The sequence below is a fragment of the Anser cygnoides genome, chromosome 1 (genome assembly GCF_040182565.1).
Source record: "Anser cygnoides isolate HZ-2024a breed goose chromosome 1, Taihu_goose_T2T_genome, whole genome shotgun sequence".
Taxonomy (NCBI): Eukaryota; Metazoa; Chordata; class Aves; order Anseriformes; family Anatidae; genus Anser; species Anser cygnoides.
This window is the reverse complement of record NC_089873.1, coordinates 62,861,131-62,885,647: the sequence shown is the minus strand read 5'-3', so window position 1 is coordinate 62,885,647 and position 24,517 is coordinate 62,861,131. Positions and strand designations below refer to the sequence as shown.

At 36.1% G+C, this 24,517-nt stretch overlaps 1 protein-coding gene and 1 long non-coding RNA gene across 7 annotated transcripts in view; one reads left to right on the top strand and one right to left on the bottom strand.

Annotated features, from left to right (window-relative positions):
• Positions 1-24,517, top strand: part of CHRM2 (cholinergic receptor muscarinic 2) — a 104,863-nt gene that overhangs the window by 41,722 nt on the left and 38,624 nt on the right. For 3 of the 6 annotated variants that reach the window (XM_066998232.1, XM_066998229.1, XM_066998217.1), the window contains one exon: positions 5,123-5,237. The exons of the other annotated variants lie outside the window; for them this stretch is intronic. The gene's annotated coding sequence lies outside the window, so the exon portion shown is untranslated. The remainder of the gene's footprint in view (positions 1-5,122; positions 5,238-24,517) is intronic. 6 annotated transcript variants of the gene reach the window in all.
• LOC106030985 (uncharacterized) lies at positions 7,033-17,432 on the bottom strand. Its single transcript, XR_001204051.3, has 3 exons — positions 16,684-17,432; positions 11,267-11,379; positions 7,033-7,566 (listed from the first exon to the last, which is right to left on the bottom strand). It is a non-coding gene; the product is annotated as an uncharacterized lncRNA (long non-coding RNA).

Sequence of the window (24,517 nt, the reverse complement as noted above, 5' to 3'; positions counted from 1 at the left end):
CTTGCTGGTTCTTCTCTTTTCGCACCACATTTGTTGAGGTTTTAAATTTTTCAGTGGAAGTGTTAAGCGGAAATTAGTTGATTTCAGCAGGAGTTTTATCAGCAAGTCTAGGTGTATCTATGAAGAACTTGCTATGCATTTATACAGTGGCAAGCATTTCAGTAACCTCTGCTTCTGAAAAAAAAAATAAATGTTTATGAGCTGGGGCCCTAAGCCTGGAACATATCCAAATATCCTGCATGGTATTTGTTAAAGTACCGTCTCAGTTGTAAGATACAGAAGAAACTGCATGTTTGGATTAGCATTTATTTATTTATTTATTTATTTATTTATTTATTTATTTATTCCCCCTATCAGATAAAGATATCACCCAAAGTGCTGTACTTAATTCCTGTTTAATTCAGTGTGCTTGCTAGAGGAGCATTCAAAGTTCTAAAGAAAATTTCTCTTGTTCTGGATGCTGAACCAACAGACAGTTCCAGCTCAGCTCCAGACAGCTTAGTTCCCTGGACATTAAAGCTCTACAAGGAAATTATTTTCAGAAATAAGCAGATAACTGATGTCCCACTGAGATAGTGTTGTTGGTAAACTTAGTCCCCCTTTCCAACTTAATGATCTCTGTGCCTCTGAGATGTTCAATTTTGAAACTGATCTTCTGGAGACAGAAGAAGTTGTGGTGCTAGTGTTTTTAGTTTGTTTGTTTGTTTTCCTTTTTTTTTTTTTTTTTACTTTTTTTCATAACTCATTGTATAAAATTAAGATATGCTGCAGTTGCATTTGCAGTGTTTATCAGATATAACTATATTTACCTATGTATAAAAGTGTCTGATATGTCTGAGTTATTTCTCCAACTGAGAAATGAGCTTTCAAATTATTAAATACTATATAAAGATTTTATTTTGACCACATATTAATTTTAAAATAAGAACATGATTTCTGGCAATGAAGTTTAGATTTCTAAATTCTTTTTCTGATGGAAGGCCCAAAATCTGAGTTATGAAAAAATGATTTTCCAAAAGCTACAGATTTTTTTAAAATGCTTTTGAATTGGGCTAGTAGTTTGTATAGCTCTATTTTTATCAATCTTTTCTCTTGAATATGCTAAAGTTTGCCTCACTGCTAAGACTTCAGACTGTATTTTCTCCATGCAGTTTTAGGGTATCCTAAAAGAAAATTGCTATAATATAAAATACTGAAGAATTACAAAAACTTACAAAATGTCTTTTTCCACTCCAAAACAGGTGAGTTCCATCTTACAAAGCCAGACAGACTTAACTTTATAGTGTAGTTAAGCTTCATGTACTGTCTTAATGTACGTATACTGACAATTTCTGGAGTTCACAGTTTTTCTCCTGTTGTGAATGATTGCTTTGAATTCCTTATATTCATGATAGCCTTTCCAAAATGGGCATATATTTATATATTTGAGTGTAATGCCCAGATGAATATGGTTTTAGAAGTTCTGTCAGTAACAAAAAAAAAAAAAAATGAAGAGAGAGAGAGAGAGAACAACGAACAACAAGAACAAAAAAAGTCACAGGGCATAACTCACCTTTGTTATGCCCTGTGGCATTTTACAAGTATTGGAACCAGCATTTCAATTTAGATTCCAAAGATCTATGCAAGAAGTTTTACATTATTTTTTTTTTACTCTTTGACCCATTTAACTCTTTGTTTGATATTGGCAAAAATATTAAGGCAGTGCAGTAAAAGTACAAAGTGACTTGATTTAAAAACATAAATAGATGAATGCTTGTATTTCTAGATTGTATCTAAAGATAAATGACTGTAAGTAGAAATCACTTTAGGTCAAAAGGCTTTATATCTTTAGCCAGTCCTAATGTCAGTCTCAGTAACTGTTACATGACACAGCTCCATTACAATCAATAGAATGACAATTTGCTGTTGCTAATATGATATCCCATAATATTTCCAGCAGCTCAGAAATTATGGGGAGCCCTGTGTAGGGGCTTTTTTTCCAATGACTGCAAGTCATTTAAGTTAATTTTTAGAACATCAAAATGATGCAATGAATAATTTCCTCAGACTATGTCAACATGAATGACAAACTTGGTCACAGCTACACCATATTTCGTTGTTGCTGTTATTCTCACTTTTTCTACTCCACTACCACCACATTTGCAGCCAGAATTAAATTCATTCTTTTATAGAAATATTGTATGTTGGTTTTACTAATATTCAGATCTTCTCCTCCACAAAGCCATTATTCTCCATTTTCTATTTGCGAACCTGGTTTTCATTTCCTCTATATAACACTTCATCCTTGTCTTTATTAAATTTTATCTTATTGATTTCAGACTTTTTTTTTCAGTGTATTGGATTGTTTTAAATTCTGATCTTTATTCTAGGTGCTTATCATTGTTATCCACCTGCTAACATTGTTGATGACTGTGAATGATCTTTCTCTTTTAACATATAAAACTCTAAAAAATAATTTGTAATATGTCCAGTGTAGGAGAGGTCTGTGCAAGGTTCCATTTCATGCACTCTTCCAAGCTTGGCACAAAGGCTACTTAGCAGACTCTAAGAGTGCACATTTTCAGTTTTCTTGGTTTCTTCTCATTCCCTTCTTTTAGTCATACTAGCCCATTCCCTGACACATGCAGAACAGGATCCACTCCGTCATATAGATATCCATCTTAGTCATCAAGGCCTATGAAGTAGGTAAAATTAATCCCTCATAATAGTAAGAGGAGATGAACACTATCACAAATATTTGTAGATATACACAGATGCAGACAACTTTTTACTCAGTTCTTCCAGTCATAAATATATGACTATTGCCATTAGCATTTCCCGGGGCTTTGGGTAGAGGGATTGTCAAATTCGAGAAGCCCTCTGTAGTTTAACTTCATCTCACCCTCTGAAAGAAGTCCAACTGAAAGTCCACGTTGTGGTTTCTTCACAGTAGTGTGGTAAGGCTACTACTGCTTTTTCCTTTGTAATTGACCTTTCTAAGGAGAGTGTTAAATCACTGTTCCTTGGTATCTGTATTACAATGTAATATAGTATCTCATTAATGTTCCCTATTGCTCAGGCCTCTCTTAATATATTCTTTTCACCTTTTCTTTCTGCTCTTGTATCAATAAAATAAGCAGAAAAATAGCTTTTTCTTCAAACTTGAAAATTGGTATTGCTTTTCTCCTGTTCTGGTTCCAGATATCCTGAGAATACCACTCATGAAAATATCCCCTTGAAGAAAGAGCTTAAATAGATGCTTAATTGTAATCCTGGGTTTTAAGTCAAATTTACAGTGTCAGATTTCATAGCTAAGGGGAAAATAACTCCTCCTGTCCTCTAATTCCTTTGATGAAATGCACACACCAGAAAACATGACAAAAAACTGTGTCATTGTACAATGCTGTCCATCAATATCCTGTTCACTGCCGGTTCGAGAGATATGTTCCTAAAATTTGATGTGTAACTTTAAGTGTTTTCCTGAATAAGTAACTGCTTGAGTGTTTTCCCAAATCAAAGCTCAAGCCTACTTGCATTATTTTTCCATCTGCTCTGTTATTTCCAATTTTCACATTGTTTAATTTCTAAGCTATTTATGTTCTTGACTTAATAAATATGTTAAATAAAATTAAATCAAGCAGCACTCCTAGTAGCCACATTAGAGGATATGTCTCCACAGATCAGACATCACAGAAATGTCATCTTTATTTGTAGTCCTTTGTCTCCCTTTAGTCCATTGACAACAGTGTTCATATTTAAGTAATTTAAGTGGTGCTTCTGGGGAGAGCAACATTTTGTGGGAATCTATTTTAGATACTGCAACAATTTATGCCTTCATTTTGGAAAATTATTTGATATTGTTTCTCCAAGAGCATCACATGCACAATTAATATGCAGATCAGGCATATAACATGAATATAAATAATAATAATACAAAATCTTTTCTGTTTCCTTTTACCCTCCCCTACCTGTAGATGTTGAAACAAGGCTCTGGTACTCCTTAAATAAACTGTGGAACTACATGGTGTCAATGTACATGGCTTTCCAGTTAAGACCAAAATTTGTTACTCTAGTACAGGGGCTAAGATGAAGTGGAGAAAAAATGCATGAGTAGAAGAGGGAGAAAAAGAATGAGAGCCTTGGGGAAGTGGGATTAGCTACTGTTTCTGTCAAGAGCTGCCACTATGGGAGTAACTGTTTTTAGGTGTCTTTTGTTCTTTCCCCAAGCATCAGCAACCTGGGACTTCCAGATTTGTGGCATGGGCAAAGCAGGCAGAAAACCTGAGCTGTGTTGCTGCTCTAGTTATCTGACAGTACAGGCAGTGGGTGGTTCTGCCTGTCACTGAACCTGTCCTTAAGAGTTTGACCACCAAACACTTGTTAGATGGATATCGAGCTGGTTAAAACAATATCACCATCTAGTAAAGGCAGGATGCAGCCCAGATTCCAGAACATGAAACATGCAAATTCTCACACAGCTGGCAAAAGACAGGGCCCTGGTGGCACTGCTGTGATACGCTTTAGCAGGTTGGAAATAAGCAAACAGTCTGATTCCAGTGTAAGCACCAGATGCTCAGGCTCAGCTCAGGCTGTAGAGATGATAAGGCAGAGTACCAGGTCTATTTATAACTGTAACCTTTAGAGCATTTATTTTCAGGACTAAGCTAAACAACATGATAACACCATGGGGTTGCATCTCAGTGCAGTGCAGGGGTAGTAGTGTAACACAGTGTCACAGTGGCATGGTATGTCATATGCTGGTTCATATCAGTTACAGATAGAAAACAATACTGCCAAGTGCTCTGGGGGCAGGATGCAGTCTCCTCTTGGAGTTATTAGCAGATATTAAAATGATACGACACTCAATTGTACTTAAAAGCATTAGAATTAGCAAGAGCATCCTGAAGCAGAGCAAGAAAGTAAGTTTTTAATGGTATTTCATTCTTCCATCAATATCCTCTATCAACATCTACTGTATACCTCTCCTGAGGTAGAACTGATGTTGATCTGATGAAAGTAGAGGTAGATAACAGAGCTCTGCTATTTAATTATGTGCTTGTAACAGCAATTTTTTTTTCTTTAAGTTTTGTTAGTTTGAGAAACGGTAAAGGAAAAAAAATCATTAAGCTTCCTCTATCAACAGGTGGAAGTCTTTCTTCCTTCACATGACAAGAACAAGGATTTTCGCTAGTCTTAGACTGCTTCCAGATACTGTGTGGCCAGAAATGGACTGAGACTTCTGAAGCTTTAAACACAGGGTAATTCACCAACTACAGTCGTTGGACAAATCCTCCAAGGAAAACTTGTTCTATGTCGGTAAAAGCTACAGAACATCTCATTTTCTTTTTTTTTTTTTTTTCTTCCTGGTTTTCACCTTTTATCTCCATTTTTCATGTATTTCATCCTCTCCTTTTTTCCTCTTTTTCTCCTTTACCTTCTTTCCTCTCTCTCCATTTTCAGTTTTCTACCATCATATGCTTCCCATTGCCTTCACTCTTTCTGAAAGTTTCAGTCCTTAGATAGGGAAAGAACGTATGCTCTTGCAGAAGGTACTCAAAACAGCTTAGAGGCATCCAGCAAGTTACAAGGCAAAAGCACTCAGATGCTGATATTCAGCCAGGATAGGAAAGCTACTCACTGCAATTCAGCTGCTGTGCCCCCAGAGACCTGCAGTGATTTCAGTGCCTGTACCCCTGGTGGAGACCAATCGAGGCACAACCAGTGACCTCATCAGATTGCTGTTAGGTTTCATTAATCATAGAAACTTCCAGAGATGTAATTGCAGAATAAAGTACCACCTTCTGCAGGACAGCCTGTGTTTAACCCTTCCAGGAGCTACAGGAGGCTTTCAACAGAAATATTTTTATGCTGCAAGTGGATATATATTCATTAGATAGCCTCTAACATTCTATTAGCCTCTAGTTCCACTCGATTGTTTTAATAAAAAAGATCATGTTCCCATAGATTGTCTGAATAGGACACATCATTTCTCCTGTAAAAGATGACTTCAGTAGGCAGACGCTGACTGTCTTTTAACATTCTTAAGGTAACAATCATTTTAAGGTAACAATCATAAAGAAAAGGCACTTCTTCTTCAAGGTAGTTTAGTGTTGATGAAAGTTATTAGACTGCCGAATAAGAAACAAAGTCTTCTGCCTCATGGCATAAGTAACTATCAACATAAAAAGATTTGGCATGCTTAGTAGCACTGCATGACCAGCATGGTTTAAATGGTAGTCCAGGGACAATCCCTAAAGCCAAGGGTTATATAGCTCTCAAGTCTTCTATTCCAGCTAATGTAAGGAACAACTGCCATATCAGGAGTTGGACTTGATGATCCTTATGGGTCCCTTCCAACTCGGGATATTCTATGATTCTTGGGATATTCTATGGCACTTTACATGCTTTCAGTCCGTGATCTTCATACAGCCTTTCAGCTGATCTTCACAGTGTTCTTTTCTGTCTCTTTTCTGAATCTCTTTGCCAGAAAGGATGCAAGCATGTTCATTAGCTATGCTGAATGTCCCCACCAGTAAGCAGACAACCACAGTACAAGCTGAAGGACAACCTCTCTTAGGAGTCTTAATCACATAAACATTTATCAAGGAAAGAGGCTTTTAATTGAGTTGCTTGTCTAGATGAGAAACATGCTTTCAAGTTTGAGCGAGTAACATCAGTCAGTTAATGCAAGAGTCATATGGTTGATTCAGAGTGATAAAATTGGTATGTTTGTTCAGTCTCAGGCTAGGCAGATCAAAATAAGGTCCCTTTAAAAACATTGGCCTGATGTTGTCAATAAGAAAGGAGAGGTGGAAATAGAAGAAAAATTGTATACAAGAGACAGACTTCAAATACAATGTTTGGAAGTGATCTCTTTCTCTAAGTTTGTAGATGATGTGTGGTAAATATGTTTTGACTTTTGTTTAGACAAATGTATAACAGTGATTTATTTATTTATTTATTTTTAAAAAGATACTGAAGCAAAAGACTCTGAATGAATTACTCCAGAAAACATTACTGTAGCTCAAGTACTGTACAGAGGACACCCCAACTTAGACAGGGCAGGGCTATCACAGCAGCTAACTCCGCCTGCAATACAGTCCTAAAGAGTTCAGAAGTATCATGGAGTGAGGTGTGAGACAGCTATATCATTTTTGGGAGTCTATTCTTAGCTGTACTTTCTCCTTTTAGAAATCTCTTTAGATTAACACTACCATATAAAGAAAGGAACTGCAGGAAAACAGCTATACTCTAGTGCAAAGCTTGGGTAACATTTCCATATGAGCCCAATTCCTTAGTCATGGAGTATTAGTCTTTGGAAAATCTGAGACCAGTGAAAGTGCTGCTGTAATTCTAAGCTAGCAGCTTCCTTAAACAGTCAGGCATGCTTTGATTTTTTTTCTCTTTTCCTGTTGCTGACATGATTCAGCTAATCTTCAGCTGGAGGTGAAATGATTATAACCATTCCAGGCACAGTCTTACGCTGGTGCAAGTTGCCGTGCCATTTAGTGACACTAACAGGGTCTTATTGTAGTCCTGCAGTCGGAACTTCCAAAGTATCTTTGCACAGAACAAGTCCAAATTTTCCTAAAAACAAACAAACAAAACACACTTGGTTCCACATCTGCAAACACAGCTACAATACATTGTTTATTTCCATCTCTTTCTTTTCAGAGGACATTACATAATCTAAGGATAGCAGAATAAATACCTGGAACATATCTTTATCCCCATTGTCTCCTTAGATTTACAGATACCCAACATTTCTTTATTGAATTTTAATATTGAAAAAATGTCGTATAGCTAGATGAGACATTTTCTTCATGGTACAGCTGAAATAATTGATGGCATTTCAACTTAAGTTAATACAGAATTCTTTTTTTTCAGCATGTATCAAAATTACGGAAGGACTTTTTACTTATGTATACATTTCTGTTTCTAAGAGGGATATTTTCCAGTTCCAAGTACAATAATTAACATTTCCCTCTCCCTCCAGAAAGGTCTCCTTATCCTGTGCTAGTTTATGAAATTAAAAGGAATGACCCTTTTTATTCCTCCTGACTTTCATTTATTTATTTATTTATTCACCTCCGCTAAGTTTTAATAGGCAAATGATATGAAAACTTTTACCTAAAATGGCAACATTACCTCTTTGAACAACATGGCAACATTATTATGCTTTGATAACTTCCCTCACCCTAGGTAAACCTCAGAAGCTGCAATTACATCTTTTTATGACTGAATATATCTGATTACGATCCAAGATTTCTGCTCATATGGATTTCTCCAACTGTGTAGTGGAGTTTTGCCAACAGACGTTTTGGCAGACATTCAAGCTGCCACGATTAGAGAGAAGTTGTGATGGAATTTAACAAACTTTCCTTGTATTTATTGTTAGTGAAGAAGGGAGGAGGAAAACAGCCAGCTATACAACCTGATTTCATCTCACTCACAATCTCTCCGACAAAAACATAAACTTCTTTTCTTTTTGAAAATCAGTTTTTCAGGGAAGGGACATTCAAATTCCACATTCAGCTCATCCTAGTAACCTGCTACCTTGAATTTCATGTAGCCCTGAAATATTGACATTGGTGGTGCAGGGTTTGTAATGTTTCTTACTGCTGTTTTGTCCCCTGTGCTTTCATGATGTTTTAGCCTCATCCACCTCATTCTTAACCCACAACCTACAGTCAGGTTGTCACCCACATCACATCTACCTGCCTCTAGCAAGAGGAGAAAAACAATGCTTTCTTTGAAAAAATTCTACAGCACTGTTGCCAAATATAAATTAGCTGGGACAGACATCTTTCATTTGCTTAAACAAATTAAATTTCTAATGTCAGGTCAGGGCATACTGCCTAAGTATGGGGAAAACAGTGTAATTAGATCTTTAATCACACAATTTTCCTGAGAAAGGGATCTGTGACCACAAACATTGAGCTCAGTTATGATGCAGCACAACACCCTCTTAGGGCATTTCTAAAAGCTACCTTTTCTAGGTGTCATTATTCATTAAAAATGAAATTCTTTGCTCTCCTTAAAGATTGTGTTGATTATAGTCACGTTTTCTTTGATGACTTTTGAAGACACCTAAAGGGAGAAAGGAACTGCACTTTGCTTATAGTGAAACCTCATCTTTATAAGGTTGTTTCTTTAGCTTTATATAAAGTATATCTAATGTGGTACAAACACTCTTTTTTCACCTAGTGTGCAAGGCTTTGCATAAAGCCTTCAGCCTCCTGCATGCAGGCAGTGTGAAGTTTAACAGCTGAGATGAAGCCCCTCTGCATAATTCACCTGGAATGAAGCACAGTTATTCCAGAAACCTCAGGCAGAAACTTGCTTTGAAGTACACCAGCTTGGTCACCCTTAATGATTTCAGGGACAAGCCAGTCTTGGAGAGGGTTACACAAACACAGCATGTTGGGCCAAACCTCTGCTGCTAGAAGTCCATTAAATGAGGTTGAAATGTGGCATAATCCGTATAGGATCCTTGACTGTCAAATTTCACCACATTCATCCATCCTGTCACATTCTGTTGCACAAGACTTAAAGAACAAATTTTTCCTGATTTCTTCCTTCTTTTTATAGTTTATTGTTTATAACTTCTTCCTGTTCAACCACTGCATGTGCGTTTAAGACATGGCAGTTAAAAATTATTTTTGTAATACAGGAAAAACAGCCTCTACAGGGAACATTATGATACATGGTGTGTTCTTACAGTTCTCTGTTATTCGTATATTGTTTGAAAGGGGACTTCAAATACCCTGACCTAACAAGAAAAACAAATACTATCATTCTGCATTACAAAAATTCCTAAATTTTGTGTCTTGGTGAAGATTTTAAATGGTTTTCAATTTATAACAAATTCAGTGGTAGATTTTCCTCTGAAGTTTTGCTTTGTATGGTCTTTTTATTTTTATTTTTTTCTAATATCTTTTAAAACAAAAAGTGTTTTGTTGTTTTTGTTGTTTTGTTTGGGTTTCTTTTGCTTTTAAACTAGGAATTTATACAATAATTCTCTTTATTCCTACATACACCTAAAGCATTAAATTAAATCCTTCAGTAACCCCTATCTGAAAATTACTTCAAAATATTTTCTGGAAGTTTCAGATAATTATGTGTCACAGCAATATACAGGTTCCTCTTTGTTTCTTCTTACATTCCTGTGTTCTTTGATTCTTAATGTCCAATGAATATTTCAAAGGCAGTGAATATTTCAAATACAATTAATTAATATTTCATAAGACAATAATATTTCAAATATTATTGCAAGATAGATGTTCTTCTAAAATGAATATTAATCAAGCAGGAATATCAATAATTAAATTCATTTTTTTTGAAGATGAGAACCTGCAAAATATCTCTTAACTAGTTACAGACACCTAATTAATTCCAAATGCTTAAGCCTTAGTAAGCTAGAAATGAATTTGAAGATTGTCATAAACAATGAGATTATTGAGGGGTGTGTGAAACTTCTCAATTTCTCTAACCCTGTCAAGAATCCAAATAATATATTTGTTCTTTTTGACCAGATACAGTGTCTGGTCTTGTACTGAATTTTCTAATTTAAGTGACTTGTGCCAATTCCTCTGATCATATTTTTCCTAAGTAATATGACACTAGCCATAAAAGCCTGGATAGTTGGTTTCAAAAAATCCAAAAGCCTGGAAGAGTAGCTCAGTATTTTGCATCTTTAATGACCAATGTAATGGCGTAGAAACATTTTTGATTTATAAAATGCCTTTTAGTTAGGTATCACAAAGCTTCTTATGAGTAAAGATATGCCCTAGAGTGCTTTAAAATGTAAGCTTTGTGTAGGAGATTACATCCTTACACTCTATCAGTTTCATAGTTTCATTAGTACCATGTGCCAATTTTAAATATTAATTTTTGTTTTGAATATATAATGCAGAGTCTGAGCTTTCATTCTTCTTCTTTGATTGTACTCTACAGTTCCTTAATTTTAAAGAACAAACAGACATGTAAGTATCTATGCAAAAAAAATGTTTTTTTTATGGACAAGCATTTCAGATGATTAACTTTAATATTGTCTCATGCCCATAAATGAGAAATTTTCACTGAGTAGGTTACAGGTAAAACATCCAACCCAGTTTACTTAATCAGACCTCTTTAACGTGCTCTGCAATTATATCATCTGTGCTGTTGAGCTTGAAAATTTTCCTTCTTATTACCATCCTCTTTATTTCTCCCTGACTAAAGGCAGTTTAACAGATATTTGCAGTGATATAGACAGTTAAATCAGGCAATGAGATATCTCACTGACCACAAGGTTTCTTTTTCATGGCAACAACTGCAGACTGGTAGCATACTCTTCTTGGGAATAATTCATCTTCCATCCTAGTCTGCCGGGGAACAATGGTACAGCTCATGTCTTCCCTGTAAATATGCATAAGAATATGAATCAAATATGGCCAGAGAGGTCCATGGTTTCTGTCTCATTTTGTGTTCCTCTGGTGGACCCACATGGCCTTCAGAAAGCCCAGCATTAAGACAAGTAGAAGGCACACAAAAAATGTTTTAACTTATGCAGGCCTTAAGCCACCCAGGGCTTTGGTTTTGTAATTTCCAAATTTCTGCTAACATTTTAAGGGAATGCTGCAACTTGGAGCATCCAATTTTACATAGGAAGTCTGTACATTTCGGCTTGCACATTCCTTACTGTCTTTGTAATGGGAACCTTCAGCATGAAACAGAACACAAAACTGTACTTACCTTGCTTCATTTAAGCTCAGATCAAGCTTCTGGCAGTCTCAAACTACTGCCACTTGACTCTAGGTTACTTCTTAACTGCCATCTCATTTTTGCAACATGCAGAACCAAAATCTTTTGAAACCTACTAACAGGCAAAGACCTCCTCTGTTTATAGCAGGAAGACAATCTACCTTTCTGGACAAGAAGGGGTGTTCCCAGGGGTATTGTTACCATCATTTCCTATGCAAAATACGGTGAGGGGTTCTGGTAGTCTGGTGAAATAACTTTGCAGTTCTCATACATGTTCATGCTTGAAAAGGAGTATACCTTGTGGCTCACAATGCGTTTTATCTGTGACTCCAGAGAGTCACATAATAGCCCCATAATTTCATCAGCTAAGATTATAATGGAAAAAATATTTAATACGTTTATCAGGCTTCCTGAATCAAATGCATCCTGGTCCAATAATAGCTATCTTGGCACTGTTTCACTTCTGTAGGAATGTTTGAAGAGTCCTAGTTCTGTTTCAGTGCACAATGAGACAGTATCGAGACGTTCAAAGCTGCCCTCAAACTGAATGGTTTCCTTCTGACAGCTGGTAAATAACATGCCTGACACAAAATCTTTTGTACAGTAAATAGCTGCAAGTAAACTAAAATTCAGAAAAAGTTATCCACTTTACAATAAGTCCATATGTTTCAACACAAAATAGTGTTCTAGGACCTAGCTTGTATGTAAGTGAAATACTAAAAATACAACTTGGTTTTAATGATGGTATTTCAGATAGCTGTAAAGAATGCATTTATCAATGCATGAAGTGACTTGATCTGATAACAAGGTCAAAGAGTGGAATTAGAGGGTAAAGGAGAAACTAAGAAGAAATTTAAGAATTTACTTAGAGTCGAAGTCTTTTAAATGCAAGCAGACATAAACAAGCCAAGAGATTGATAGGAAGAGTATGCAGTGGAAATTAAAATCTGTGTCCCTATGATATAAACCGAAAGGAAGCTGCAATGAAGAATATCTATACACAAATATAGTAGTGACTAAGAAATCTCTAAATGTGTTGAAGATTTATTCCTGCAACATCTGGTTCCTTCTGCTTTGGTTGATTTTTGACTGACAAAATGTTGTAAGTGTTCTTTGATTTTGCACAAGAAATGTTTTGGGAAATGAAATGGTGCTCCCATAACCAGGAGCAAATAATAAAAAATACAATAAAAAGGAAGGCCAATTTCATGAGCAGGAGTGTTAGATTCATCTTCAAAACTGGGTTCCATACCATATTCTGTTATCAACTTCCTTGGCTTTCCTTTGGAAAAATTAGTTCAGAGCAAAGTTTTCTTATTTTTCTTTTACTTTACACTGCCTATGAAAAAGACTTATGTCCTTGTTGCTCATACCCAAAGGGAATTCCTCAGTGAAAATTAATTGCAATGGGAGTTTGCAACTGTCACCTTCCTTCTCTACTTCAAGGAGAAAACACATACAACAAATGTCTTTCATGCCAGCCTTGCAGCCACGGAAAGTTCTTTAGGGGATGACAAGCACAAGCAAAAATACAACTTGTCTGTGAGTAACCATGTTAATTCATGTGCTGTAACCATGTCTCTGCTGTTTTCCCCAACAGTCCTACTGAGATTTCATGGTGAAGACGAAAATCTCTCTCTCTATGACTTTATCCCTTACTTGCTTGTTGCAAGTAAATTCTATTAAGGACAGTAATATTTCCTTTGTTCCATCCTTATATCTCTAGTTGATAAACTCACTAGGAGAGGAAAGCAATGGAAGCAATAGAACAAGTTGCCCAGAGAAGTTGAGGAGTCTCCCTCCTTGAGATATTCATAAACTGTCTGGACATGGTCCTGGACAACCTGCTCTAAGTGGCCCTGTTGGAGCAAGTGGTTGAACCAGGTGACCTCCAGAGGTCCCTTCCAACATACACCATTCTGTGTATCTGTGTGAAGATTTTTTTTTCAAATATTCAAGGACAAGGTGTTCAGAAAATATAATATATGCATAACTGAATTAAAAACACAAAGAAGTTATACTGCTTTGTATTAGCTGCTGATTTTGCCTTGAAAATCTTAAAGGGTGGCTGTTTTGTCCCTTCAAATATCCTGTTCCTGCTAGATCTCTTATTCCAAAGAGAGGAAGGGGATACCTGTTCTGAAACAGATATGAGAAGTAACACCATCAGTTTAGATAAGCAACGTGTTGAAAACTGTGCTTCCCAGACTCCTGATGTGTTTAATATCATCTGCAGTCACCCTGCACCTCCTTACCCTGTTGCCTTCCATTACATTCTGAAAAGTTAATAACACTGTCAAGACAATCATGCAGTTTCTAGACAGTGTCAGTTCCTATGCCTTTCCCCTACCTTATTTCACTTTTTGAGCAAGCGTAGTCTATATATATTCAAGGCTTAGATTAAATTCTCTATTAGAATCATTGTTTGGCCATGAACTTGTTACCTGTAAGTAACTGAAAGTTGTAGAAAGTTGTGGTTGTGAATACAGGAGAACATTAATAAACTGCAGCTCCTTCTGAAACCATAGCAAACAATTGTGGAACAGAAAGGCTCACAGAAAAGTTATTCTTACTGAGGGAAAATATATATATATATATATATATATATATATATATATATATATAAAATCACATTCAGATTAGGTTTTGTCTTAAGGCAAAATTGACATTTGATCAGTGGAAATGAATAAATGTTTTATCCAAAAAGAGAAACTAACTTAATATTAACCTGAAGCTCAAACTACATTAATCTTCAATTATGAAAAGATTTAGTTCATATGTGCATTTTTCCCTTGGTTATTTATCCATACATAAAAACACCAGCAGAGCAAAATAATGACTGTTCTCACCAGAATTTATTTCAAAAACAGAGGAAGTAAGAACTCTTAGAAATACCAAGTGGTCAACATTTCAAGGGATGACACCAATACCATTTCAAATTGTGTTAAACAAAGGTGAAAGCTGCTCAGTAAATGAATTTCCTTTACTTTTTTGTTTATTGTAATAACATAAGTGAATTTCATAAGATTTTCTGTAGAGTTTGTTTACAAAGGTTTGAAGACACTGAATTTCTCTTCAGGCATAATTCTGAACTCTTAAATTCTTATCTAAATTCAGTTAAGTTCAGGTGTTGTGTAAATTCAGACAGTTCAGGTGTTGAAGAGTGCTGGATAGAAAAATGAATGACCATTGCTTTCTGTACAAGCAGGATGAGACAGAGAGCACTTATTTAGAGGCTGCAATAGTTTCTCATTCTCTCAATATTCCCTCCACTTACACAGCTGAAAACTCAGGAGCTTAACAGCAAAGAATTTTAATCAAAATGCTTAATCCGAATAACTAATGAAGAGTAATAGAGCTAGAGAATAGAACTGCTGTCAGGAAAATGAAAACAGGTTTTAAAAAAGAGCAATACCAGGATAAAAAAGACAGCTTTGGAACGAAATGTGTTGTACTGACCAGCCTTCCCTCGCAGGATTTTAGCAATTCAATCAGAAGTTTTTACAGGTTTAGTAGCTCATTTTTAAAATTACACCTCCATCCTACCATGCCTGTTGTTGACATATAATATCTGGTTCTGTATAATCAGGATTCCTCCATGGCTCAGACCAACTGAGCCTGAGGCTCTTACATCTGCAGAAGACCACTTGAGGTTTTAAAAGTGGAGCAAGGATAACCTGTGGAGAGAAATCATGAATGCCAGCATCTACTCCCAGTAAACGAGTGTGCACTGGAAGTAGAACTGAAGGGACTTGCCTCCAAAGAAGAATCTGTCTCCTCAGGGCATACTGTTGAGTTTCTGTGTAGAAGTTGTTTCAGTGCTACATTTTTGTCATTTATGATGTTCTATGTGGAAATTTTGGAATGTGGGTAAGAGAGGCAACAAGGGAGGCTGTAGTTTGGGAACAAAATAGTTGTGCAGCCCAACAGATGGCCAACTTACAATGTTTTTTCTCAAGCAAATTCCCATAAAGGAGAATCTAGCTTGAGTTTGAACCACAATAATAATAATAATAATATGAATTCATTTCTTATTGGGGGAGGTGGGACACATTATTAGTTTTTAAGTATCTGGAGCTTTTTTACCTTTGCTGATAAAGCTGACATTTCTCTAGTGGCAAAATATTCAAATATATGATTTTTTAATCACAAAGATAAAGCAAAAAATGAGGCTTTGGGACTCAAATTGTAAAAGTCTATGATTTTTTCATTTGTAATTTATGACAAACTTGTCTATTTGTATTTAATATGACTTTAAGTTCTGACGTAATTACTAAATGTCCCAGAGTATAAGAATGGAACTAAATATTTCACCTAGTTTTCACTAGAAAGTATAGCTTGTTTAAAATAGGCTCCATATTTGAAAAAAAAAAAAAAAGGATAAAAAGGAGATGAGAGATGATGGGTAGAAAACAGGCTTTGAATATGTTATGAAACATAAAGTCAGAGACATGTCATGTGTGTAGAGCTTTGCAGAGAAATGCTTACACTGCTCTTGTTAAAAATCCTTTAACCCATTCTGGGTTTCCATAACCTTCACCAACTCCCTTAACTTGGCTGCAAAATGTATAAATTTAAACACATTTATCCCACACACTTACAGAAGAGCTTTTAGAATATATATTTGTGAAAAACTTTTGAATACAAGTGATTTTCTAAGCTGTAATATACAGCAATATTCTAGCCAGTCAGCAGTAAGAATAACTAAGACCAAACCACAAAAGCACAGTTGTACTTATTCTTTCCAATTACACAAACGATGAAAGGGGATGGAAGCAAGGCAAACAAACACCTGTAATACTGGGTTTGGTAACCCAAGAGAATGGAAAGGTGTGAAAGGCCAAATTTAATTTTGAAAATTAAATGTCCCCTTGAAGTTATTTCATTATACAGTTTGGTAATATCTAAAAGTGTAATAATTGCTGCTGGAAGAAAGAAAAAAATGTAATTATAACTTACTTTGAGGTCAAATTCTTCAGTTACATATGATCCTTTTTCCTTAATCTGACCTATTTTGTATTTCCATAATATTCATATTTCATCACTACAAAATGAAAACTCCCTTTCCTCTGTCTCAGAGGGCTCTGCTGGCTCAGAAGTGTGGGGCAATCCTTGTGCCTCACCTGGGGCCATTCACTCCCAATATTAGATATCAGAATAAATGTGGAACACCTGAGATTTTTACAGGCTAGATTTAGAAAGACTGATAAATAATAAATAAATAAATAAGTTTTTGAAGGATGTACAATATTTAATTAAAATATTAAATTTCTGACATCTGCAAAAGGTCAGTGTAATTAAACCAGAACCATTGAATACATAGATATGTAGCTTCGGCTGGCACCAGACACCAAATTCTGGGGGAAAAGTCTATTGGATTTTGTTGGCAGGGAACATGTATATGGCAATGTCTTCCAAAGCCCCTTTCCATTTTATGTAGGCATGACACCAAAAGGAAGAATTCATGCCTGAATTGGCTGGCTGTTCTTCCTTCTTCTTACATTTGGATTTGGTGATTCAGAGGTCTTTCCCAGCCTAAATGATTCTATGATTTTATGGCTTCTGTGATTAAAGCAGAAAGACCAAGAACAAGCACCTAATTTATGTGCTCAAAGCCACCTCCCAGAGGCTCCTCTTTCCTTGACTCTAAACAATACTGTAGAGATGAGCCAGCTAATTCATGCAACAGAAATTGGGAGAAATGAATCCCCCTCCTCCTGTTCATGTCCCTCTGTACATATATTATTGTGTTTTCTCAGGGAATATTGCTAGTGCAAGGTTAATTCAGGTTACCAAAGATGGAGACATGCAATTAAAAGCAATAAAATCTCTGTGGCTTATTGAGTTACAGCTCATCAACTGATTAGCGATAACTTGTTAAGCCTCAGTAACTCAATTGCTTCAGTCATGTGTATGTACCCACAGAGGCAGCTTGACTCTTCTGAAGCTTGCATCCCCTGGGCAAACATGGTCACGCTGCAAACATTGCAGCTGTGGGGAGAGATTGGCTAGTGACATGCTCTGTGCAGAGATTAGCAGTGAGTGGGTAAATTCTCCCTTGTTGGTTTGCAAATAAGCATTACTCAACCTTTTGCCTAGGTCTGCGATAAACCAGCTAATTCAGCTCTGTAGCAATAGAGCAGACTGCACATTAGCTATTAGCAAACTGCCACACCTAGATATGTAACACACCTGGCACTACAGTTCATCCACCAGCACAAATGAAAAACACAGCAAAGACATCTAAATCACTGCTTAATTCAAGCTAGGGACTGCTCTGTGTGTGCAGAAGTTAAGCCAGGAACAATGCTGGAGTTGCACCTTATGTTAACACTTCAGTGAGGACAAGCCCTCCTCAGAGAAAGATTAAACTGCAGTGACATACAGCGTCTTGACACTTGAATGAGAACACCTCCAAGATTTTTAATACACTTTAATTCACAGCGTTAGCTGATTCAGTTTGTCTTACTGCATGTAGGCAAGCCTACTCCAGGTAGGCAAGCCTGCACTGAATAGTTAGTACACCACGAGCTATGTGTCTGCAGTGAGACGAAGCTTGCTTGAAATCTAAAAGGTGGCATGTATTTTGCTGCAGAACTCTCACCCAAGTAAACCAATATAACTGAAATGTTTAATTTAATCTCATCACTTTTTTTTTTTTTTAATAAAATAAAAATACTCCAGTTGACAGGTGACAGGACAAGGGGGAATGGGCTAAAGTTGTGCAAGGGGAGGTTTAGGTTGGATATTAGGAAGAACTTCTTTACTGAAAGGGTTGTTAGGCATTGGAATAGGCTGCCCAGGGAAATGGTTGAGTCACCATCCCTGGAGGTCTTTAAAAGACATTTAGATGTAGCCCTTAGTGATATGGTTTAGTGGAGGACTTGTTAGTGTTAGGTCAGAGGTTGGACTAGGTGATCTTGGAGGTCTCTTCCAACCTAGACGATTCTGTGATTCTGTGATTCAGTTACACAGACATTTACCTGAACTCAAAACCAAATTTTTAGTTCCTATTACCAGGGTAACAGGTTTCATTTCCACATCTAAATATAATTTTCTTCTCAGTTCTTTTTCCCAGCGTTAAATTAACAACAGCAAACAAAGATGGTATTATCATAACTTATCAGAAGTATTTTAATGAAAATGAAAACTAGACAAAATTAAGAAAAACTGTTGACCAAAGTGTCAACACTAATCCCTAGCCCAAAATGATGACTAAATAAAATCAAGTGAATTTCTGAGTTAGTGTAGAAAAACATTTTGCTTTTCTGTAATAGACATCTCTTCCAAATGCCCCTTTCATGGCATGCTGTAGGAAAAGTGCTTGCATGAATATTCTCTATAGCTTTAGCAAACCAAGTGAGAATCCTCTCAAAGATGTTCCTTCCATTTCTATTTTTATTTTTATTTCTGAAAAAAAGTTGTTTTTTCAGACAACAACAGTTATAGGATTTTTCTAGTACAACATATATAAAAAAAAAAACGTGTAATTAGAAAAAAAAAAGATATTTACCTTTGTCAGAAATATTGTGGACATTTTGGAATATCAAACACATCAGCCTTTTGAGATTAATATTCTTCTCTTTGATCAAAAGAATAAACATTTTGCAGTGAAATATTTACAATTTGAGATTATTTTCCACTGTCTTTTGTGTGGAAATAGGACATAAAAATTTCATTTGTGTGGGTTGAATACAAATTATAAATATTCCTTAGAGGAAGACAACTTAATTTTCCACATTTCTCTGACTGAGAAGCTGTTCAGACCAATGTGTAGTTTTACAGCATTCAGGCTTTGAAGTACCTAAATGTCCTCATGTTGCATTAAGACTAGGCTTATGTATGTCCTGCATAAGCAAAGGACTCTTCATACCTGTCCTTCAACTCTGCTCAGAGCCCATCCCATTAAAGAAAAAACATCTCAAAAAGACAGGAAGCCAAAATAGAAACAAAAATATTATCAAACCTCTGCACAAGGTCAGACTACCTCCTGGATCAATTGCTCTTAATTAGTTACAAATATTAGCAACCCCCCAAAAAAAATCAATAGACTAAAGGGAAATGTTAAGTTGGCAAAATTAGCTGATGGCAATGATTAGGTTAACGAAGACAGTATACGTAGGTTTGCAAAGTACTCCAAATGAATTATAGTACATACAAGGGTGGTAAATACAGACCCACCTGAGACTGTCCACGTACATTGACAGATTTTGAAATCAAAGCAATCTTGCTAGGGAAAGAAACTAATGATTAAGGGCGTCCAGTTTATCAAGAAGTGGTCCAAAAGCAGAAACAACACACTGAAGAGGGAGGAAATAAATAAAATGTAATGTGAAGTGTTTCATCCACGGTGGTTTCAGCCCTCTCATTTTTGCTTTCAGTTTTCTTGCCCTTAGGAAAGGAAAAAATAAAATAGAAACAGAAAGAGGAGGCATTACTGTCTAGTGTCTACAAGCACTGAGGGAACACATCAGTATAAGAAGGAATTGAAGAGGCTGGGAGAGTTGACTCTAAAAAGGGAAGAGTTCTATCAGTCATAGATAGAGTTATAAAAACAAATGAATTGCCTAAAGAACACCAAAGAGAGATGTCTGTTTACCTTGAGTTCAATAATACAGGATGCATTAATAGGCAGCAAATGTACAACAGGGGAAAAGAAATACAGTTTCATGCAACATTTAATTAAATTGGAGCTTCTCACTGCAGGGAGATTTTACTGATACTAAAAGCTTGGCAAGATTTAAAAAAGGATTGTGTTTGTATGAATTACATGGAATATACATTCTTATTTTTTGGAAATAGGCTGATTACAGAAGACATTATTGTCAAACAAGGTATCAGGCTGGAAACCTAGGGCTTGATCCTATTGTCAGTAAAGTATATGGAGAGCTTTTAACATGGGAAGAATTTCAAGACTCTGTCCTGCCACCACTGTGCTACCATAAATGCCAAGAGTACTTTGTTACAGGCTTTAAATGGCAACAGAATAAAGCAAATTCTAAGCACTTTTTGGAAATGCCTTATTTAATTCTCAGTCTGAGACATTCAATGGCAACCAAGGTGGCAAACAAGCTATTGACCTTTTCCAGCATGCACCAAATGCCAGTTAAGTACTTCTCATCTTTATTCCTTCAATACAATCCACTTCAAGAATACAGGGACCCTACAGTCTGTAACACAAACTGGCAAGGAAAAAAAAAAAAGGAGAGAGAGAGAGAGAAAGGGAGAGAGAGAGAGAGAGAAAGAAGGAAGGAAGGAAGGAAGGAAGGAAGGAAGGAAGGAAGGAAGGAAGGAAGGAAGGAAGGAAGGAAGGAAGGAAAAGAAAGAAAGAAAGAAAAAGAAAGGAAAGAGAAAGAAAGAGAAAGAAAGAAAGAAAGAAAGAAAGAAAGAAAGAAAGAAAGAAAGAAAGAAAGAAAGAAAGAAAGAAAGAAAGAAAGAAAGAAAGAAAGAAAGAAAGAAAGAAAGAAAAGGAAGAAAGAAAGAAAGAAAGAAAGATTAAAAAGTTTGCTTATATTGTTTGCCCCAGTTTAATATTGTTGATTCTTTGTCACAGCACTTACCATGACACACTGTTAGAAGATAACCAGTAACAAATTCTCATGTGTAAAAACAATACTAGGTTTGCACTGGAGACAAAGTGGTTTTTACAACCCTTAACAAGTGCTATTTTATACCACATAAAAAAATAATATTTTCAGAAGCAAAAGTTGAACATTCTAATGACCAGCAAACTTGTTTTGCAGTATGCCTTATTTTATCTTACAAATGTTCACAAGATCCCTGTCCAAAACCTACTGAAGCACAGTGGACTTTAGAGAGCTTACATTCAACTCAAATAAATTTAATTTATGACAAAACCTTTTTATTTGGTTAACTATATATATATATGTGTGTGTGTGTGTTTCCGCACTCTTAATCAATATCAGGTGCCACGTATGCCTCTGGCTGCTTGTCGTTTAGAAGTGTATTTTGGGAAATCTAGGGAGAAAAGTCTGGAGAAAATCTAGATGTCTGGACGATATCCATTAATGTAAAGTTTTGCTGTAATAACATAATCCCTCTGGTATTCATCCAGTGTTACTTCACACTCTTGGTCCATATTAAATTTCCACAAAGCAGAGTTAATGAAATATAAGAATTTCTTTCCCATAATACTTACTGTTTTCTAAGAGGTTTTTCTTTCTAAGCCTGATCTCAGACAATGAATTGCTCTCATAAGTCTGTGGTGTTCTGTCAATCTTCATTCTTATAGTTGATCCTGTCTTGCTTCTTTTTCTTAGCATCTAGAAGTCCAGCTCCTTGAACCCAAGTGCAATTTTTAATAATAAACAAGTTTAGACTTGTATAAATTCCCCAAATGAAAGTGGTGAAGGAAGAGTGCTTCCATGTACTGTGATATCCTTCTGACAAAATATAATTAAAATATTTTCATGCTGGTTTGCTTGCTCTGCCTTTCGTGAATGATGAAGTCTATCAAGCTATTATTTGTCTCCACATTGTGTGAGGAAGGATTAAGCCACTGAAGTGTTCGATATCAGTAAATGATCTGGAACTCCATAAAAGCATCAATTATTATGCAGTTAAAGATGTCTTAGTGCTCTCTCGAGAAGCTGGAGTTTTGCCTTTGTTCCTCTGTTGACAAAGTGTGGGTTTGACTATCTCCAGAGAAAGAGAGATCACATACAACTAAAATGGAAACTATGAGACTGTGCAAAAGAGAGGGAACTTTCTTAATTATTTATTTGGATATGCTGGAAGAAAAATAGAAATTAAGTCAATGCAGAAAAAAGATACCCTACTCAGATCTCTGAAATGATCAGCCCCTCTGCCTGAGCCTCCCTGTTCTGTTCTGACACAACACAGTGGGAACATGTCCTGGGGCCACATAATCTTTGGAATCTTTGATGGAGCAACCAGCAAGAACTGCAATTAATTTGAAGTTATCAGTGTCTGAATGAGTGCTGGAAGCCTGGAAATTTACTGACTGAGGAATAGAGACTTGCTTAAAGCCAGATTGTCACCTTTTTTTTAGCCAGTAAGACTGTACTAGCTTTAATGCAGCATGCCGATTTACAGCCAAAGAGGGTATGAAACATCAAGCAGACAGATGTACCAATAACTTTGCATCCTCTTTGCGCTTTGCATCCTCTGATATCTTAGTTTTCTCTCTCTCAGATCTGTGAGCAGAGGAATGGTACTTCATATAAAACTGGGAAAACATCACAGGCTGCACCTTTAAGACTCCCCACCATTCCCATAGTCTCTTTCCCAAGTATAAAAACTGTTTGAGCTAAAGCAAATAATATATTTGTGTTTAGTGGGAATTGCATATAAATCTCAATGTAATTATAACATACATAAAATAAAGCTGGTGACCTTAAATTACACAATAAAATAACAGGGAACATCTTAAAATTAATGTTAACTAATTAAAAGCATTATTCAGTTAATGAATGATTCATGATTCATATTACTGAAATTGCCAACCATTACCTCAAATTATATATTGGTCACATCCTTTCAGCACTCTTGATAATTGCAATTATGTCAGTGTAAGTACTCTAAGCTACAAAGCCAGTATGTGATCTTCTTCAAGCCTTCTTGCCTCATCCTCAGAGTAAGACCAATCTGAGGTCCTTAGATCACTCAATGTTGCAGTGGGCAAGTATATTTTTTTACAGAGAATGACATCTTTCGGAGATCTAATGGTGTAACAAAGGCTGAAAAATGTGCACAGTCATGGGTTATCCCAGCACACCTTATGCTAGCCAAACAGCGTTTTTGGCCTGTGGGAACACAGGTGTTGCCCAATGACTTTGTAATCCTTTGTAATCCTCTCTCTAGCTCTGTCCAATAGTGCTTCAAAGAATCTTATCAGAGACACCAGAAGTTCCTAAATAAATGCTAAGATGAACAGTTGCTATTACAAAACAGAATAAAACAAAGATGAAAAACAACCGAACAAAATCTGTTTAAGTTAGACTGCTTAGAAATTATCCTAAAACCTGAAATACACACACAGGTGAGTGAGTTAGAAGGCCAACATGACATCTCCTCCTTCACATTGCAACCTTGTATTATGATCATTTAACATATACCTATTATGAGCACATATGTTCAACCAGTTTTAAATGCTCATAAGTCCTTGATCCCTAACTTCTCTTGTGTCAGTGAGCTCTGCAGCTGTGTGTGCAGGATGTGAAAATCCATCTCCTTGTATCACATTCTTATCCATGCAGTTTCAAATTTCTCTAAAGTCCCCCTGTTTGGGAGGGATGGGACAAAATAAGTGTCCAATTTGACCTCTGTCTGACACTGAGTGTCTTTCATGTGATCACTACATCACAGTGTACCTTTTTTTCTCCAAGGTAAACAGTGACAGTCTCTGATCTCTCAGTAGGTAAACTAAATAAATCTTGGTAGATGCAGAAGAGGTGAAAAACATTTCAATCTGAAATGTTTAGAGAGAAGTATATTAACTCGGTGTAGCCACTATATAGATTGGAAACAATTGCTTAGCATACTTTGTGGTAAATATTGTGGTGCAGTTTTTCTTTCCTTTCTAGTTAAATTGCTTATTTCCTTATTTAATCACTTACTTGTTGTACAACAGGGAGCTTTTAAGCTAACTTTTGAGGTAGCGAAAACCATAATTCAATCAGGGTATGAAATGAGGAATGTTTGAATCTTTTCTCGCAGGGAACTTTTCATGATTCAGAAGACAGACAAGAAGAAGGAAAGCTTCTTCTATAGTAAACAGGAAAAAGCCTCTGCCTGCTGTACTGCCAGGATT